The sequence below is a fragment of the Rana temporaria genome, chromosome 5 (assembly GCF_905171775.1).
Source record: "Rana temporaria chromosome 5, aRanTem1.1, whole genome shotgun sequence".
Classification (NCBI taxonomy): Eukaryota; Metazoa; Chordata; class Amphibia; order Anura; family Ranidae; genus Rana; species Rana temporaria.
The window spans coordinates 163,434,086-163,455,920 of record NC_053493.1 but is presented as its reverse complement, the minus strand read 5'-3'; positions in this window follow the sequence as shown (position 1 = coordinate 163,455,920).

The window sequence follows — 21,835 nt, the reverse complement described above, 5'->3', positions numbered from 1 at the left end:
GGAAAAAGAGCAGCTACAAGTGCCATTAGTAGTTGCAGTCAGAACTAATTCAGTATTGAGTATTCAGTATTCAGTATTGATGGAGCTCTAGATGGTCTTGATTATATCAATGTAAAAGATTAAAGCCCAGATTCTGAAAGGGCTTACGACGGCGCAACGCAATGTACGCCGTTGTAAGTCCTAATCTGGGCCGTCGTATCTATGCGACTGATTCTTAGAATCAGTTACGCATAGATATCCATTAGATCCGACAGGCCTAAGGCTCTTACGCTGTCGAATCTTAAATGCATTTTTTTTGTTCGCCGCTAGGTGTCGCCTCCGTCGTTTTCCCCGTCGAGTATGCAAATTAGCAAAATATGCGAATTCCCGAACATATGCGCGGTCGACGCAGTGAAGTTACGCCGTTTTTGGGGCGTGGCCTGGACATGGCTGAGTGAAGCTGCTTTTCTCTTGAGCTCCCGGCCTTGTCCTCCCCTATACCGGCTAAAAACGCAGAAAAGTCGGCATGCAATCAGCCAAAAAGCGCAGCATTAAAGCCAACACCCGGGTGACCAGATCCAACACACCAGCGAGGGATTTACACCGATATTTCAAGCCGCAGCAGCAGACCTCACCTGGAGCCAGGGCGACGACACCACGAGGCACGGCTCGGGCAGCCCTGGCCGCCGCGCGGGAGAACGACGAGTGGGCCCTGTCCCCTACTGATCCAGACCCTCCATCCGGACCGGTGGTGATACCGAGACCCCCAGACCTACATATGGATTCCCCATCCTCTTCCCCGGGAGGCTCCTCGGCGGAGCGGGAGATCAGAGCCCTGCTGCAGGCCCTACCCACGCGGTCTGACATAGAAGCCCTGATTTTGAAGTTGGAAGAGACTCACCGACGTGATTTCCAGGAGGTGAGAGCGGAGGTGTCCTCCTTGACGGAAAGGGTGACGTCGGGCGAAGTGTCGTTCACGGCCCTAGAACAGCGGGTCTCGGGCCTGGAGCGGGCGAGAGACCACCATAGAGATGCGGCGATCGCCCTGCAGCTCCACCTGGAAGATGTGGAGGACCGGAGCCGCCACAACAACCTGCGGCTCCGGGGAATACCCGAGACGGTCGGAGCAGAGGACCTGGACGGGAGGCTCCAGGAGCTGTTCCGCGAGGTAATGGAGGAACCGCTGGCAACGGTGGAAATAGACAGAGCACACCGCGCCATGGGCCCCAGAGCGGAGGACCAAGATAGGCCCCGCGATGTGATTTGCAGGCTGTTGAGATATGCCCAGAAAGACCGCATCGTCCGGGGAGCATGGGAGCACGGCGCGGTGTCGGTAGATGGGGCCCCGGTCACGATCCTGCCGGACCTCTCCAGAGCAACTCTCCGCCGCAGGGCGATGTTGAAGCCGGTGTTGGAACTTGCCAAGCAACTGGGCTTCACCTATAGATGGGGCTACCCGCTCGCTGTGACATTCAGAAAGGACGGCTCGGCCTACACACTACAGTCCCCCCCGGACTTGCCTGGATTGTTCCGGTTCCTGGGAGCGGGAGCGGTGCCGATACTGGACTGGCTGCAGATCCTGCCGCGAGCACCAGGAAGATCCGGACCCTCCAGCTACAGAGTGGCAGCACAACCTCGCCAGAGAAGACAGGGCGGACGACGACAGCGGGCACCATCGGGAGACGCTCAACAGGGGTAACGTGAGTAGGCCTTGAGCCGCAGCCCGCCGTTCACTTTCCATCCACATACCCCTGTACACAAGACACATTGCCCCTGACTCTCCCAGGAGACACCTGAACCCCCCCTACATATATGTTGGCAGTCTTGCCCGTTGTGCCACCTGGCTGTAACGCCCCCCCTATTCGTGATTACATGGCACCTTTACATCAATCTGACTGCAGATGGCGGGGAGCACCCGCAGGCACTGTATACACTAGATTTACCCCCCATCAGGAGCCCGCACTTGATGCGGGTTGGAGGGAGGGGGGTGGAGGTTGGCAACTACACTTGTTGAGTACCTTAGTAGGCCCAGATTATGCCGGGCCCTCGCCCACTTGAAATGGGCACTGCCTACGGAGGTGAGCAGTTCCCGCGCTACAGGGGTGCACCGGAAGGAGCCCGTACATGTTGGAGATGATATGCCCCTGAGACATGTCCCTGGGTGCACCGAAGCCCACTACCCCCAGATAAGGAAGGGATACGAGTGCCAAGCTGAATCGTGTTATAGGGGTACCCCCCCCCCAACCCCACTGGCTTGCAGCCGCTCTGAGACACCCCCCGAGATTACGGGAGAGAAACGGGCGGCTCATTTACGAGGACTCATGAAGCAACGCACTTTGTCGCCTTAGAGACTGGGGCCTGGACTTTAGGTCGGGGGGGTGGGGGGGTTATGGCATAATGTATGGAGACTGAGCATTGGCACTGAAAGACACGAGGGGGAGGATGCTTACTGGAAATTGTTTAATACAGGGTAATGCATAAATATTGGAGACGGTAGTACATGGGGGCGGGGGGGGAGGGGAGATGGATGGTACGGCTGTCTGTTTAAACAATCTCACCCACTAGATATGTTAGTGATCCTGTGGTGTCTCATATCGGTTCTTCCTCCAGCGAGGGGGAGCTAATTAGCACCCCTTGTTGGGAGACATGTTGGGCCATTCCACAAGTTCTGAGTTGATAAATGCCTTACGGCCCTCTGCTTAAATACTTTCTTGTCTTATCTCCCTGGGGACGCCTTTCTATAATTGATATGTTTACCTGGGCATGTGTATTATATTTGATTGCATTGTAGACTTGAGCCCCAACAGCATCAGCAGCCGGGGGCGGGGGGGGACGGGGACCAGGGAGCTCGCTTTACTGGTCCTGTCTACCCACCTACCCACTTAGGCCTGCGCTCAATTCCCAGTGTTTCACTGGTGAGTGCTTTTAGCTGTTTGAGCTAAACTATTTTAGTTTCTCCGGCCACGCGCACTTGTGTAGGCCTCCTAACCTAGATATCTTTCTGTCTTAACCCGCTCTTAAACCCCCTGTTCCCCTTATTCTCCCAGTCACACGCAAACGCGAAGACTGACCTTCCCCCCCCCTACCCACCCACATCAAGGGGGTTACCCCACACTGACTCGCGGTCATGGACAGACTAACCGTGGTATCACTAAACGCTAAGGGTTTAAACATCCCGGAAAAGAGGAGAATGCTCCTGCACGATATGCGGCGCCTGGGGGCGGACGTGATTATGATCCAAGAAACACATTTTAGGGAACGAAATCTGCCCCTGTTGAAAAATAGACACTACCCCACGGTCTACCACTCAAATTATGCGAAAGCAAAGTCGCGAGGGGTTTCTATACTTCTTTTAGCCAGGGTTCCATGGCATCACGGGGACGTTGAATTAGACACAGAAGGGCGCTACGTATTTTTGAAGGGCAAAATTGGTCAAACCAAAGTAACCCTTGCGAACCTATATGCCCCAAATGACCACCAAGACTCATTCATATCCAGACATCTGAACAAACTACTACGCTTCGCGGAAGGCCAGTTAATTGTGGGAGGAGACCTTAACATCCCCCTGATCCCGACGGAGGACACATCGACGGGTACCTCCTCTAGTTCCAGAGAAACTCGGAAACGCATACACGCGGCGTTGCACTCGGCCCAACTTGTGGACGCTTGGCGTCTTTTTCATCCTGGGGAGAGGGACTATACCTTCTACTCCAGGCCCCATGGGTCCTACTCGCGAATCGACTACCTTTTTGTACCCCACAGACATCTAGACGCGATTACGGAGGTAGAGATCGGATCTATTACTTGGTCAGACCATGCCCCAATTAAGCTGGTGTATGCCTTGGCAGCGACCCCATCAACTCAGAGACGGACTTGGCGACTCAATGAGAGTCTACTGCAAGACTCAGACACCATGACTGAAGTGATCAGGGAAGTAGGACATTATTTTGAAACCAACGATAGGGGTACCCCCCCCCCAACCCCACTGGCTTGCAGCCGCTCTGAGACACCCCCCGAGATTACGGGAGAGAAACGGGCGGCTCATTTACGAGGACTCATGAAGCAACGCACTTTGTCGCCTTAGAGACTGGGGCCTGGACTTTAGGTCGGGGGGGTGGGGGGGTTATGGCATAATGTATGGAGACTGAGCATTGGCACTGAAAGACACGAGGGGGAGGATGCTTACTGGAAATTGTTTAATACAGGGTAATGCATAAATATTGGAGACGGTAGTACATGGGGGCGGGGGGGGAGGGGAGATGGATGGTACGGCTGTCTGTTTAAACAATCTCACCCACTAGATATGTTAGTGATCCTGTGGTGTCTCATATCGGTTCTTCCTCCAGCGAGGGGGAGCTAATTAGCACCCCTTGTTGGGAGACATGTTGGGCCATTCCACAAGTTCTGAGTTGATAAATGCCTTACGGCCCTCTGCTTAAATACTTTCTTGTCTTATCTCCCTGGGGACGCCTTTCTATAATTGATATGTTTACCTGGGCATGTGTATTATATTTGATTGCATTGTAGACTTGAGCCCCAACAGCATCAGCAGCCGGGGGCGGGGGGGGACGGGGACCAGGGAGCTCGCTTTACTGGTCCTGTCTACCCACCTACCCACTTAGGCCTGCGCTCAATTCCCAGTGTTTCACTGGTGAGTGCTTTTAGCTGTTTGAGCTAAACTATTTTAGTTTCTCCGGCCACGCGCACTTGTGTAGGCCTCCTAACCTAGATATCTTTCTGTCTTAACCCGCTCTTAAACCCCCTGTTCCCCTTATTCTCCCAGTCACACGCAAACGCGAAGACTGACCTTCCCCCCCCTACCCACCCACATCAAGGGGGTTACCCCACACTGACTCGCGGTCATGGACAGACTAACCGTGGTATCGCTAAACGCTAAGGGTTTAAACATCCCGGAAAAGAGGAGAATGCTCCTGCACGATATGCGGCGCCTGGGGGCGGACGTGATTATGATCCAAGAAACACATTTTAGGGAACGAAATCTGCCCCTGTTGAAAAATAGACACTACCCCACGGTCTACCACTCAAATTATGCGAAAGCAAAGTCGCGAGGGGTTTCTATACTTCTTTTAGCCAGGGTTCCATGGCATCACGGGGACGTTGAATTAGACACAGAAGGGCGCTACGTATTTTTGAAGGGCAAAATTGGTCAAACCAAAGTAACCCTTGCGAACCTATATGCCCCAAATCACCACCAAGACTCATTCATATCCAGACATCTGAACAAACTACTACGCTTCGCGGAAGGCCAGTTAATTGTGGGAGGAGACCTTAACATCCCCCTGATCCCGACGGAGGACACATCGACGGGTACCTCCTCTAGTTCCAGAGAAACTCGGAAACGCATACACGCGGCGTTGCACTCGGCCCAACTTGTGGACGCTTGGCGTCTTTTTCATCCTGGGGAGAGGGACTATACCTTCTACTCCAGGCCCCATGGGTCCTACTCGCGAATCGACTACCTTTTTGTACCCCACAGACATCTAGACGCGATTACGGAGGTAGAGATCGGATCTATTACTTGGTCAGACCATGCCCCAATTAAGCTGGTGTATGCCTTGGCAGCGACCCCATCAACTCAGAGACGGACTTGGCGACTCAATGAGAGTCTACTGCAAGACTCAGACACCATGACTGAAGTGATCAGGGAAGTAGGACATTATTTTGAAACCAACGATACTCCTGACAGTGATGCAGGGGTGGTGTGGGAGGCTCACAAGGCGGTCGTGCGGGGTCTCCTTATTAAGCATGGAACTAGATTGAAGAAACAGAGAACTGAACAGCTTGACGCACTACTAGCTAAACTGCAGCTACTGGAGGCCCAACACAAACAGGCCCCGACACCCCAAGTAGGCTCGGATCTGAACACCACCCATCGGCAGATCACTGACTTGCTACACTATAAGGCCAAGGCAGCAATGCAAATTTGTAGGCGAAATGTCTATGAGTCAGGGAATAAATGCGGAAGGATGCTAGCCCAAGCGATCCGCGCGCAAAACATGGCATCGTACATCCCGCACATAGTCACACGAGAGGGGAAGAAGGTCTCAGTGCCACAACAGATCTCACAAGAATTTAAATCCTTCTACTCTAATCTTTACAACCTTCCCTCCACGCATGCGGACATTGACCCGGACTTGACATCTACATACCTAGAAGCCTCCTGCATGCCGACACTAACGACAGACATGAGAGAGACACTGGAGGAGCCAATTACTTTATCAGAGATCCAAGCAGCACTGAAATCCGCCAAACCGGGCAAAGCTCCTGGCCCGGATGGCCTCACCGCCGCGTACTATAAATCCCTACTCCCGACACTGGGGAACCGGTTAGTGAGCCTATTCAATACGGTGGGTTCGGAGGGTGCGTTTCATATAGACACCCTGCAGGCGCAGATAGCGGTAATACATAAGGAAGGGAAGGATCCCAGCCAGTGCGGCAGCTACCGCCCCATCTCGCTGCTAAATACCGACATAAAATTGTTTACAAAAATAATTGCAACCAGATTTCAGCGGTATTTCCCTGACCTCATCCATCTGGACCAAGTGGGCTTTGTCCCAACCAGAGAGGCCAGGGACAATACGACCAAGGTGCTGAACCTGATACATGTAGCCAACAAGACAAAGAAACCCTGTGTCTTTGTAGGAACGGACGCCGAAAAGGCGTTCGATCGGGTGAGTTGGCAATTCATGTTTAGCACCTTGAAGCATGTAGGAGTGGGGCGGAGGATGCTTAGCTGGATAACAGCGGCATACACGAACCCAACGGCCAGGGTGAGGGCGAACAGCACGCTGTCCGACACATTCCCGATTACCAACGGGACCAGACAGGGCTGCCCACTGTCGCCTCTCCTGTTCGCGCTGACCCTGGAACCCTTTTTACAACATGTGAGACAGAACCCGAACATCACCGGGATAAAGGTAGGGGAGGGTCATTACAAAATCTCGGCCTACGCCGATGATATGCTATTCTCCTTGACCAACCCGTCGGTGTCCCTCCCGAGCCTGATGCAGGAATTTGACTCATACGGCAAATTAGCCAACTTGAAAATGAATTTGACAAAGTCCGAGGCGATGGGAGTAGGGGTTCCCCAACAGCAGTTGACGCGACTTAAACGAGACTTTAAACTAAAATGGACAGACGTGACACTGACATACTTGGGGACGCGCATTTCACCAAAACTCTCTGACATATACAAGCTTAATTTCCCCCCCCTACTTAAGACAGTACAGCAGTTACTGACTGGATGGACTACGGGACTACATTCGTGGTTTGGGAGGAACAGTATTTTAAAGATGACCATCCTTCCGAAATTTGTATACTTACTGCAGGCACTCCCCATTCATATTCCGACGTCATACTTTAAGCAAACGCAGGCAGCATTTGGACGGTTTCTGTGGGCAGGGAGACGCCCCCAGGTACATAGAGCCGTGCTTTCTCTACCCAAATTGAGTGGGGGGCTCGCTATGCCAAACATAAAAACGTACTACCAGGCAGCACAATTAAATCGACTTATAGACTGGTGCCGTCACGGTCTACTTAAACTCTGGCCACGACTGGAACAGGCGCAGAGCGAGGTCCTACTGAAGCGTGCCCCGTGGTGCCATAACATACAACAAAAGGACGTACAATCACCCGATTATAGGGAACACTATTAAGGTCTGTGCCAGGCTACTGACACAAGGTCGTTTTGCATCGGAGGCCTCGCCCATGCGTCCAATTTTGGGAAGCCCCGGCTTTACACCTGGACTTGGGGATGCCAGATTCGTCGCCTTGCGCGAGTTGGGACATTTTCAGGCCTCACATTTCAGTGAATCGGGCAGGTGGAAGACGTCAGCTCAGCTGATGGACCACTCGGGAACCTACCAGCTAGACTTTATGAGAACATGCCAACTGAGCCACTTTCTGCGAACCATGACTCCCCCGCCCGCGGGCCAACCCCTTACATTTTTGGAAGAGTTGTGCGTGGAGACGGGAGCGCTACCCCATGCGCTCTCACTGCTACACGCATTGCTAGTTGAGCCACCGGAGGGATACCAGATACCGAGCCTTGGTAAATGGGAGCGAGATCTGGGAAACAAATTTACAACCAATAGGAGACAGCATATCCTTATGTTTACGCACAAGTCCTCGATTTGTACCAGGGTCCAAGAGACCAATTATAAACTGCTGACGAGGTGGTACAGAACCCCGGCCATACTGAATAAATTGTTTCCAGACACATCAGACCTATGCTGGAGGTGCCAGGCGGAAAGGGGCACCTTGATGCACATTTTCTGGTCCTGCCCACGCATTAGACCATACTGGGGGGAGATCAGACGAATTATCCAAAAATTCACGGACCGCAAGGTACCGGATGCCCCGGCATATTTCCTTCTCCATGCGACGGACACCCCGGCGCGGATCTATAAAAAGTCCATTGTTCGACATTTGCTGGACGCAGCTAGAGCCTGCGTCCCGCTGTGCTGGAAATCCCCGCACCCACCGACATTAGCCATGTGGCTGAAGAAGGTGGATGAGATTAGTTGGTTGGAGGATCTGGTCTTGTCCAAACAGGATAGAAACGAGCTATACTCCCAAACGTGGCAAATGTGGACAATGTTCAAGTACTCAGAGGAGGGCCAGGCCCTCAGAGGTGAACAACCAAACCCCCAGGCAGACTGAATGAACCATATTCGCCCCCAGAGCTCTCCGGACTGATTTAGGGAGTCCGTAACGGGAAACACTATCAACCGGCAGTGGATGTCCATAATCGCGAGCCCCCCCTCCCCACTCCCCCCCACCTCATTCCCTCTTCCACTCAACCCTCTTACTCCCTCTCTCTTCTTTACCTGCTGGACTGCTCATTGAGCAGATCCCGCAATCTTTCCTTTGTTTTCTCGACTTATTTCGCTCCTAGAAAACGAGAAAAAGCGGGAGGCTGAGCCACGAATCCATGATATAATGTTGTAGAAAGTGCCACATGAATACTGTTAAGATGCATATCCATTTTCTGCTGTTATTGTTATGTGCGCCTGTTGGCATCAGCAGATGTACTGTTTGTATTGTGGTCCATGTGGACCGGCCTCATGTGGTTTATAAATAAACAATTTAAAAAAAAAAAAAAGTTACGCCGTTTACGTTAGATTTGCGACGCGTAAAATTGCCCCTGCTATATGAGGGGCAACCAATGTTAAGTATGGCCGTCGTTCCCAAGCCAAAATTTAAAAATTTACGTCGTTTGCGTAAGTCGTCTGTGAATGGGGCTGTTCACGTCAAAACCAATGACGTCCTTGCGACGTCATTTAGCACAATGCACGTCGGGAAATTTTAGGGACAGCGCATGCGCAGTACGTTCGGCGTGGGAACGAGCCTAATTTAAATGCTCTACGCCCCCTACCCGGCTCATTTGAATTAGGCGGGCTTGCGCCGGGGGATTTTGCGATACGCCACCGAAACTTTACAGACAAGTTCTTTGTGAATAAAGCACTTGCCTGTAAAACTTGCGGCGGCGTAACGTAAATGACATACATTACGCCACCGCAGTTTTACGCCCATCTACGAGAATCTGGGCCTAAGTTTGTACTCCATGTGCAAAATAATTGTATACCCAGGTAGCTGGAAAACACAAAACTGCTCTTGGTTTAAATATGTAATATAGGGAAAATATTTTGTACTCTCTATGCAAATCCCATAGCTTTACACAGAAATGTTGTAAAGAACTTTCCCCTTTGTACATGTCTAAGCGTATATCCTTCAGTACCAATTTTTTTTAGGCATTTCTGAATGCACAAATAAATTTGGACTTTGCAAATGTGCATAATGGTAAATAAGATGTGACATTTTGGTGAGAAGATTTATTCCATTTATGTAATGGCTAGTTAAGAAAATGTACTAGCGCAATCTCTGTCTTCACCACTCAAGATCTTTTGTCTTCATTTTCAAAACAAAAGAACTTCCATTTGTAACTTGATAGTGCCAGTTCACATAGCAGTAAATAGGATGACCAGGTAAGTATTCAATAGACATATATAGCCGGATTCTTGTAGCACTTACGCCGACGTATCTGCATGATTTCCACAGCATGCACCGTCGGGGCCATTAATTGCACACATGTGGCACTACGGCCCCCCCCCCGTGCCACAGAGCACATATACTGCAATCGTAAGCAGTGGCATTCCATCAATTCCATCATTCCATCAACGTACAGGTGATAGCCGATGCCCAATGCCTCATATGGCACGTCCGTACCAAACACCCCGGGGCCAGCCACGACAACTACATATACCGTCAAAGCAACATCCCCACAGAATTTGAACAGAACATGTACAGGGACAGCTGGCTGGTTGGTGAGTGACATGGGTGTCAGGCATGACTGTCCGACCCCATGATGCAGACATCACGAGGGGCAAATGCACGACTAACATCCTCCTTTTCCCTTCCAGGTGACTCTGCATATGCACTTGGGCCCCATCTCCTGACTCCATACCGGAATCCCCAAACCAGAGGAGAGAGAAGATATAATGCTGCACACATACGTACCCGTGCAGTGGTGGAGCGCACATTTGGCATCCTGAAGTCCCGTTTCCGATGCCTGGATAAGTCTGGGGGGACCCTGTTGTATTCCCCAAACTTTGTGTGCCAGATCATCGGTGCATGTTGCATGCTGCACAACTACGCCATGAGAAAGGGCCTGGAGATTGACATATGTGATGACCTGACCCCCGAACCAGACAGTCCCCCCCTAACCGAGGCTACCCGGTCTGCTGAGGGAAAAGCAGTCAGGAGTTGCCTCGTGGAACGTATCTTTGCACGTTAAAGACACACATTCATCATGGCACAAGGAGAATGCACGCATGCACACCACTGTGGTCCCTAGCTCACACACCACATCCACCTCACATTGGATTAGCCCAAGTCCACCATGCAGGACTTGGGAGCAGCAATGCCGCGCCAAGGCCCCAATGGTGTTGCTGTTCATTCATACCACATTCACACGGTCGTGGGGATATCTTCTCCCTGACGACCCAGGGTGACACACCTTGCTGGCAGGTATGTCACCCACACTTTCACACACCAGTCACACTGTAGCCTGCACTCCTCACCTTGTGCATTCACTCCAAAATAAAAAAGCTCATATTTTGAGCACATAACTAAAATAAAGAAGCTCATATTTTGAGCACATAACTAAAATAAAAAAGCTCAGAACCTGAGCAAAACAAAAACAAAAAAAAGGCACTCATGGGCTACGCCTGGTGCCAAGGCTACTGCTCCTCAGTTGCCTGGGGGGAGCCTCGGGTGGGGGGGTGGGGCATCTGGAGAAGGATCATTCCCTGGTCTCTCCATGGCTGGCTGTCTGCCCTCCAATGCCAGGGCAATATGGGTGAGGACCTCATTTGTCTCCGCCTGCATCCTCCCCTCCGCCTCGATGGCAGGCCATCTGATATCTGTGCCGAGGAGGCCAGGCTGTCCTCCACCCGGCGCAGGTCCCCGGCTATCGCACCCATATGGCGGGTCTGGTGGGCCTGGTCCCTTGCAAGATGTTCCTGGAGGGAAGCAGGAACACCCCTTGTCTTCTGCGTCGCCTTCCTGGAGGCAGAAGAGGCTTGGGGCCGTCTGTATGGGGAGGCCCTTGAGGGGCTTCCCCTGCTGGGGACTGAGCCTGAGGGGCTTCCCCTGCTGGGGGCTGAGCCTGAGGGGCTTCCCCTGCTGGGGGGGGGGGTCTGAGAGGGCCAGGGCAAAACGGAACACTCCTCATAGTAGAGGCAAACCTCCTCATCCATATCCACCATCTCCTAATCAACCACCTCTAGAGGAGAGGTGTGGCCACTCCCCTCCACCACTGGATCTTGGCTTCCCAGGGGGTCAGGCTGAGCCAGATGTTCCGGGGATGGTGTGGGATGGCCACCGGCAGCAGATGGCCCCGCTCCCTCCAGCACATCTGTGGATGACACAAAGCATTCACATGTTGGTGGACCCACACACTTGTCACATGTTCCCTTGCACCCCCTCACATGCTACACACCGGATGGGGGATAAAAAGCACTTACCTGTCCTCAAGGCCTGATCAAGGGAGTCAAAGCCCTCCAGGCCCTCCAATTGCTCCCTCTCCAGACACCTGGCGATCACCTCCTCCGGGGTCAACCACACATCAGATGGTGTTCCACCCCCCGTGCCCCTGTGGTCCCTTCTCATGGCGGCCTCTTTATCCCAGACATGCCGCCGCAAATCGTTTATTTTTTTGTTAATGTCCTTGGAGGTCCGGGACTCATGGCCAAGGGCATTATTATCCAGGGTGATCAGCTCCAGGATTTCTTGCTTCTTTGCCCTGCTGGTATGGTGACTCTTGGCGCCATGGAGGAATACATCATACCTCTCTATGGCCGAGATAAGAACAGCCTTCTCATCTGGACAGAAATTTTTCTTCCTCCTGTCTTTCTCTGACTCTACAACAGCCATCGCTTTTGCTTCAGGGGGGAAATAAGCAGGATGTACTTTTGCGCCGGACGGGCGTATGGCTGGGCGTATTTATGCGCTCGGCGTAAGCTAGTGGACCGGCGTATCCCAGGAAGTTGCACCGGCGTAGTTGTGAGCATGCGCACAGGGGAGCGATCATACGTCCACGCCACTGCGCATGCTCCGTTCATGATACGCTGGGCGTAAAACACTGCTCCATGCTCGGACCATCATTGCATAAGGTCACACCCACTTACACTTACGCTGGCTTACGCCTTCGAAATTACGTTATGCCGGTGCAACGTTGGGAGCAAGTGCATTGTGAATACTTTGCTTGCCTCTCTATGTTACGTCGGCGTAGCACATATGAGATGCGCTACGCCGGCAGAAATATGCGCCGATCTACGTGAATCTGGGCCATATATAACCTTGTTAGAAATTAAGAATCTACTTTCTCCTACCAGGGCATGTAAATGCAAATTAACATCATAATACTACTTTTTCAGAACTGTAATTGCAGAACAGTAGGTTTACTTTTATTTTTTGTTTTTGTTTTTTGACTTGAGAAGTTTTGAGGATGGACCATTGGCCAGAACTTGCTCAATATGCAATTGAGCTACTGGTCTGTCGTGCATCCAGCCCTCTTTCTGAATGCACATTGAGTGCACCTGTCCATTGACTCCGTTAATAGGCTCACATTTATAAAAATGAATCAGTCTTGGATCAGCAGTAGGGATGAGCTGAACATCCTCTGGTTCGGTTCGCAGCAGAACATTCGAACAGGCAAAAAATGGGTTCGAACACTGTTATTAAAGTCTATTGGACACGAACATGAAAAATCAAAAGTGCTAATTTTAAAGGTTAATATGCAAGTTATTGTCATAAAAAGTGTTTGGGGACCTGGGTCCTGCCCCAGGGGACATGTATCAATGCAAAAAAACGTTTTAAAAACTAACGTTTTTTTCGGGAGCAGTGATTTTAATAATGCTTAAAGTGAAACAATAAAAGTTAAATATTCCTTTAAATTTCGTACCTGGGGGTGTCTATAGTATGCCTGAAAAGTAGCACATGTTTCCCGTGTTTATAACAGTCTCTGCACAAAACTACTCGCGGCTATAATGAATTGTCGGGTCCCAGCAATACAAATAAGTAATTGAAAAATATGGCATGGGTTCCCCCTTACTCCATTACCAGGCCCTTTGGGTCTGGTATAAATATTAAGGGGAACCCCGAAACAAAATAAAAAAAATGCGTATGGATTTTAAGGCGAACCCTGTGCCAAGGTAAAAAAAAATGGCGTGGGGTTCCCCCCCAAAAATCCATACCAAACCCTTATTCTAGCATGCAACCTGGCAGGCCGCAGGAAAAGAGGGGGACGAGAGAGCACCCCATCCTGAACCGTACTAGGCCACATGCCCTCAACATGGGGAGGATGCTTGGTTGTGGTTGTGGGTGTCTGGGGGCAGGGAGTTATTGGAATCTGGAAGCCCCCTTTAACAAAGATGGACCTCCAGATCCCGGCCCCCCCTATGTGAATTGGTAACAGGGTACATTGTACCCCTACCATTTCACAAAAAAGTGTCAAAATGTTAAAAAACAAAAGTCCCACACAAGAGTGCACATGATCATGCCTCCACGGGAGGCACCTGATGAATGATGCACTCCAGTCTGACAGCTCTAATATAGCTGAGGGTGGGGCCACCCGTGAAATGAAATCTACATATATAAGTGATAAGCGCTTCAAATGAGTGACTAAAATCACAACAAAGGATAATACCAATGATGAGTGCACAAACACAATAGGTGACTGGACTGGTGTTGGTAAAAATAAAACCAACTGAAAATATCCCAAGGATTGCAAAAAGGGGTATGGACCTTGAATGGTACAAACATAGACCTCTATGTAACTGGAGGTGTTCAAAATTAGTAAATCATGACAGACAGTCTATAAAGAAGATGAATCAGATGTTCTAAACTTCTGAGCCTCTGCTCTCTTCCCTCAGAAAGATGGTAAAATATCCTCATAGGTAATGTAGTGCCCTTACCTGCAAGGTGCTATATATAGGCATATAGTGTTGTCTCTACAGCGTGATGGTCTTGCCTCTCCCAATGTTAATCACTCCAACTGCTCCAGCTGCTGGGTATCTCAAATCTTCCAGGCTCCGTGATCCAGAGTTAGGAATGGGATGAGGGAGGGAGAAAGAAAAAATGCCTCCAATAGTGTAGTGAGTTAAAACTCAAATGGATTTATTGCACCAAAATGGCATAAAACAAACATGAATGGGCGCATGCAGTAACAAGTTTAAAATTCGCGGGGACGCGGCGATCTAAATACCGCCTGACGTCCGATGGCCTCCAGCTTGTGCGGGTGTATGAATCGGTCTGACTCCCTACGGCGTTACGTCACGCACCTCGTGACTTCATCAGGGGAACCCTATTGGCTGTCAGGCCGTCAATTAAATAGTCACAAACCGGAAGTAAACAAACTTCCATTTTCTCGTGGTCCATGTCTGTAGACATAGTAATAGAAGAAGTGATTGTTATTGGACGTGACTAGGACATAATTGCGTTCTGTGAGCATGAAAAATCCAAACATTGGAGTGACAGAACTAATGTCCTAAGAGGCAATAAAAGTTATAAAAAAAATATAAAATTAAAATAAGAATACCGAGAATAATTCTCATTATGTATAAAGTGAACTGGCCATAAGTAAGTGTCCAATAGCGATGCTCAGATGTGTACATTATATAAAAAAGTGTTAAAATAAAAAAGTAGAAACATTTACAGAATATTGAGAGTAAACCCGTCAAGGAACAGGAAATACATCCATCGTTTGTGCTAAATGAACACACGATGTAAATATCTTCTGATAAATAAAATGTTTCTCAGACCACATGCTGTATCATAATGTTAATATGTATGTGGAAGGTACTACTATCAATCAAGTTGATAGACATACAATAAAAACAAGTTGAAAATAAAAATAAAAATAAAATAAAATAAAATAAAAATAAAAATAAATATAAATAAAAATAAAAATAAAAAATGGTGTAGTATAACCCAATAAATGTGTACATTTGGTTATACACTTGTGAGAAATCTGCACATGTCAAATCATTAAGTGTGGTATAAGTACTCATATGGACACAAGGGATTCTAGGGAAAATAAATCTCCCAAGATCACGGGTCCATGGGGAGAGGGGCCAGGGTGTGGGGAGAAATAAAGTGGCACCATAATTAGGTCAACCGACACCCCCACAAACCCAAGGCCACCACACAGAATGTGACATACCCTATCAATGAGCAGTGAACATTAAAGAAAATCATATATGTTCCATATGTTGGTGTTGTTTCTACACTGTATAAAAGATTAAAATGTGTTTAAAAATTGTTTAAAAAACAGTTTAGATCGAAATCCACATTCATACCCCCTGGGGTGAGTGTGTTGAGTGTATGAATCCAGCGGGATTCTTTCTGACTAATGACTCGTATTTTGTGGCTACCTCTCCAAGATGCCTTGTATTTTTCAATGCCCCAAAATTGCAGTGTGGTGGGATCTTGGTTATGCTCCTTCGCAAAATGTCGTGATACACTGTGTTTGGGATAACCATTACTTATATTTCGTACATGTTCCTCTATTCTCAATTTATGTTTCCTTGTTGTCCTGCCCACATATTGTAAATTGCAACTGCATTGGAGCACATAGATAACGCCGTCCGTGTGACATCCAATGAAATCTCTTATTTGATGTGTATGTCCTGTATTGGTACCAATGAAATCTAGCCGTTTGCCTTGGAACAATTTGGCATGTCTGCAGGCAAAGCAATTCCTGCATGGATAGAATCCCTTTCCATTGAAGAAAGAGAACATTGGTTTCGGGGGTGAAGCAATCACTGATTTGACTAACATATCTTTAAGGGTAGGAGCTCGTTTATATATAATTTTAGGCTTGGTGGGGAGTATTGTGTTAAGGTCTTTATCATTGAGTAACACATGCCAATGTCGTTGGATGAGTTTGTTAATGTCTCTATGTTGGATATTATAGTCTAATATAAGACTAGGGGCCATATCTCCTTGAAATTTATTATTTGTTGTCTTGTTTTCCAGCATAGGTCTTCTGTCCAGTTCCTGTACATTCCGTATTTGTTCATTTATCCAGGATTTATCATAACCTTTTTCTTCAAACCTTTTTCCAATAAATTGGGCCTGTTCCCTAAAATCTTCTTCCCTCGTGCAGTTTCTTTTTAACCTGACGAGTTGTCCTTTCGGAATGTTATAAAGCTATGGCTTGTGATGGCAACTTTCCACTGACCCGTGAAATGACCCTGTCCCCCTCCGACTCCGTGACATGTACGGGTGACCTTGCCCCCCTCTGATGCAACAGGAAACCTGTGTCACCCGTACACATCACTGGGTAACCCTGGCATTTCCCCTTGTGTTGGAGAGGGGGGCCTGGTCACGTGACAGGTGGCCCCGCCCTCAGCTATATTACAGCTGTCCGGCTGGAGCACGTCATTCGTTGGGTGCCTCCCTTGGAGGCATGATCGTGTGTGTCGTATCCTCGAGATAGAAAATGGATTATATTGCTGGAGATCGTAAATGGATTACATCGCTGAAATCTTTTTTTTATTTATTTTTATTTTTAATAAAAGATTTATCCCAAGCTGTCTTCTGTGGTTTTTAGCATTTTGACACTTTTTTCTGAAATGGTAGGGGTACAGGGGTTTCTCGTCCCCCCTCTTTTCCTGAGGTCTGCCAGGTTGCATGCTCAAATCAGGGCCTGGTATGGATTTTTTGGGGGGAACCCCAGCCATTTTTTTTTTAAAAAGGGCCTGGTAATGGACTAAGTGGGGAACCCATGCCATGTTTTTCAATAACGTTTATCTGTATTGCCGGGACCTAACAATTCATTATAGCTGTGAGTAGTTTTAAATTACTTTTTTTCCTTTAGAAATGTAATTTTGTTCAGAGACTGTTATAAACACAGGAACATGCACTACTTTACAACTTTACAGGCATACTATAGACATGAAATTTAAAGTAATGTTTCACTTTTATTGTTTCACTTTAAGCATTAGTAAAATCACTGCTCCTGAAAAAACTTCAGTTTTAAAACGTTTTTTTTGCATTGATACATGTCCCCTGGGGCAGGACCCAGGTCCCCAAACACTTTTTATGACAATAACTTGCATATCAACCCTTAAAATTAGAACTTTTGATTTCTCCCATAGACTTTTAAAGGGTGTTCTGCGGCTTTCAAATTTGCCGCGAACATCCCAAATTGTTCGCTATTCGGTGAACGGGCGAACAGCCAATGTTCGAGTCAAACTCATGTTCGACTCGAACATAAAGCTCATCCCTAATCAGCAGCTATCAAGCACCTGATGCTGATGTAACCGATTGAATTTTCTATGAATGTGGGATCCCTTGAAGACTGCCTATGCTGAGTGACTGTCCTATTCCTCCTTAATCTTGATGATGCTAGCTTCTTTTTTTATTTTTATTTTATTTCTTTATTAATTTTTCATCAACACATGACATACATAATACGACACATATAACACATACAAGGTCTCAATATCTACTATTTCAAAAAAACAGTTTACACAGCATATATAAAACTTATTTTAAAAGAAAAAACTGATATCCCTGTGCCAGGGAACTCCCTCTTATACAAGGGGAGGGTGAGGGATGGGGTCACTCATGGGTACTTTACCTAAGCATATCTATCAATTCACCCACTCCCCTCTTTCTTCTCTGGCATCTTTGTTTTAGCCCTCCTAGAACGAGATATTGAGGGGAAGCAGACTTAGATGGAAAGAAGGGGGGAGAGATAAGAGGAAAGAAAGAGAGAAGAAAAAAGAACACACATACACAGCCCTCTACATCGGTACAAAAACAAAAAAGGGAAAACTCTAAACCTTCACTGTGTGCCTGCCTGTATGAATATGACAACCGTTCCACTGCCACTCCCCCTAATTGAGGTTACTGCCGTAGCCAAAACACTTGCATACAAAAAGTATTCCCTTGGGAAGATCAAAGAGGGAGAAACTTCCCAAAGGAAATAGGACAGCTACTTAAGGCTATAACAAGCAATAATGGATCAAGATAAAAAAAATCGAAAAGTTTATTAATGTATCAAAAAGCCATATACAGGATAAAAAGTATCGCTTTGGTAACGAGAACTATAGAAACCAGTCTTGCTAAATGTCAGTCAGCATGGCACCATTTACACAAAGATAACATGTGTTGCACAAACAAACAAACATATAAACAAATACGAACAATGAACAAACAATAAACAATTGCGGTCGGAAGCCTGTATCATCACATATGGAGAAAAATCCAGCGGCGAAACCACCGCTGTTCAAATTAAAGAAAATATAACCTATATTATATGGAAAATATATGCATATGTGGCCCCGGGGGTGTGGAAGAGTAGCAGATTAAATTACATTGCTGGCAATGGTTCCAATATCTCAGGTGAATTCCAGGCTAGGAAACAGTACATTCAATCATAGCAATCCTTAATATGTGAGCTGTATATAGCCTAACAACCAGGTATGTCTCACAGGTCGCTTCATATACTGTAAGACTTTTAGTCTTGAATAGTATATTGCTGCTGCCTCTAGATCTGGAATCATATGTAGGACAATCACTAGTGAGCGATTTGCTGGTTGCTAGCTTCTTATATGTCGTTGCTCAGTTTTTTGTTTTATTATATAAACCGTGATCTTCATTTGTGCAGTAATCGTCTTTCACATTGTGTCATTCATATGTATCTATATATAAAGAAAGTCATATAAGCCCAATGCAATGATTTTGGAATGATCAGGGCTAAATTACCATATGTTGCTATAGAGGCTGAACATCAATCCAGTTACCGCACTGATCCTGAATATCTTATTAGGCAATGAAGTCTATCAAGTACCACATGTATAGATGACAAAAGTTCCTACATTACCGCCTCCATTCGTTGTATAGACACCATTAAGGACATTCAGTGTGTCTGCAGTAAACAGAGTACATCTGCTGTATTCTTACTTATCGTGTGTGCTCACACGTCTGGGAAGACAGGTTGATAAAACACTGTATAGTATGCTCCTAATCACCACCGTGACTTTTACAGATAATGCACACTCTAGGTGAAGACTCGCCACCAGGTATCAAAGCCGCTTACCAGATGGGCAAGCTCAGTTTGCAGTTGGCTATAGCCCAGCCTCGGCCTTTAAAGTTGTAATGAACCCACACGGGAACTGTCAGGGTACCAGTTCTGCCAGGCACGGAAACGCGCACATGCGCGGTAGAATAGCGCTATTGCGCTTGCCTGTGCGCGAATTGCATGCACGCATGCGCGGTCCGGCGGCGTGCCGTGTGCGCCGGCGTGCGCGCGCACGCACGCGGCCTCTTTGCAACCAATCGGAGACACGACCGCCCTATTTAAACCTGCCTCTGCCACATGACAGGTTGCTGGTTTGTCATCAGCTCCTGTGTGTTTTCCTGTTTGCTGCATTTGCCTTCTTGACACGGATTGCCTGACTACTCTACCCCCGCTCTGAAACCTGACCTATTGGCTTACATCCCTGGATTGCTGCTGTCTCCTGCCCTTTGACCTTGGCTTGTATCTCTGGACTTTCTGCTCTCTCAAACCCCTGACCCCCGGCTTGTTTCTTGGACTTGTCTTCAGTTGTTGTTCCTGCTAACGAACTTTGAGTTCCCGGACTATAATTATCTGTCCTTCAGTGAACCACCTCTGCTCAACTGTACCAGCGCACCAAGTCAACCACCCGCTTCCGGTACCGGTGCCTCCTAGTGCTCTCCCCCCTCTGTCCCAACTCCAGGGGGCGGTCTGTGCTGGGTCGCAAAGGTGAGACTCTCAGCATCTTGGCCTCGGTAAGTACGGTTCGTGATACATCCATAAGCTCCACCAATTGGTCATGTGTAAAAAGAGGATGCAAGATAGCGTAACTCCACATAACACATTTTATTAAAAAAAGTATGTTGTATGTTTATTTTCTATTTTTCCTAGTGGTAAGGGATTGAATAATTCCCTCCTATGGGTAATATATCCTTCACAGGCACATTCACATACAGAGGGTATCTCGTTTGGAGAACTCTTTAGCCGTTTTTTGGGGTTTATAAAATACGATTAAATTAATAGCTATTTATTTAAAGATAGTTTAATGAGATTGACTGGTATCAATCACATGAAATATACAACGCTTGCACGTCAGTCGGTGCATTGATCTCCTTTGTGGATATTATAAATCAATCCAGCAGATGTCACTGTCTGGAGGTCTTACGAAAAAATCCATATACATGGAATAACTTTACATTGGTTTAGGATGTAATTCAGAATCTATGCAATGTTGTTTTAATACTAATCTTAAATTTATAAGCCCTGTGAGCGAGAGTGCCTGTCTGCTACAGGGAGGCTCTGTAGTACAGCTTTTTAAGCTAGGATAATGCACTATACGTTTAGTTAACTTTCCGTATGGTGTTGGCATTTTTGCCCATAGTCAAAATGGCGTCTTTGTTGCCGCTGTTTTGCATTTCACAACGAGGTCTGGGTCTATAAATAAGGTGATTCACTGCTACACCCTACCCTATTGAAAACGTCTGTATTATGACAAAACGCATCTGGGAGGACATGCAGTGACGTCACCATGCTGAGGAGGAAGGGCTCCGTTCGCTTGCCGGCCGGCATTTTTTATATGAATGTGTTTCTGTAAGTACAACTTACTTTTTTTAATAAAATGTGTTATGCAGAGTTACGCTATGTTGCATCCTCTTTTTACACATGACCAATTGGTGGAGCTTATGGATGTGAAGGAAGCCAGTTCCAGGAATCTGTAACCTGTGGGTTCATTACAACTTTAAAGGCGCGGCTGGGCTATAGCCAACTGCAAACTGAGCTTGCCCGTCTGGTAAGCGGCTTTGTTACCTGGTGGCGGGTCATCACCTAGAGTGTGCATTATCTGTGAAAGTCACGGTGGTGATTAGGAGCATACCGTACAAGATTACTGTAGATCAATTTGGGTGCACAGTGAAAAGTGCACCTTGTAGACTGTACACATATGTTTAACAACTTTTTGTTTCAGTGGACTTTAAAAGTTTTTGGTGCAGTGGCGCAGCTATAACCCCTTGTTGTCTATATTGTTTTGTGCATTGCATGCTAGCTGCTGCCTCCCTCTTTACTCAATCCGTTTGTTAACTTATTGAGTACCCTTTCTGAATGTTATAAATTGACTAGCGCAGTTTTTCTTCCTTGTCTAACCTTGTATAGTATATCACCAGAGATTCAACAGTGTTTTCAGTGGTGATTCCAGAGCCGTATCAGCTGAGTATATTTGTATTCAACACTCAATTCTCAGCTCGCCACATCCCGCTTAGCTGGGGGATC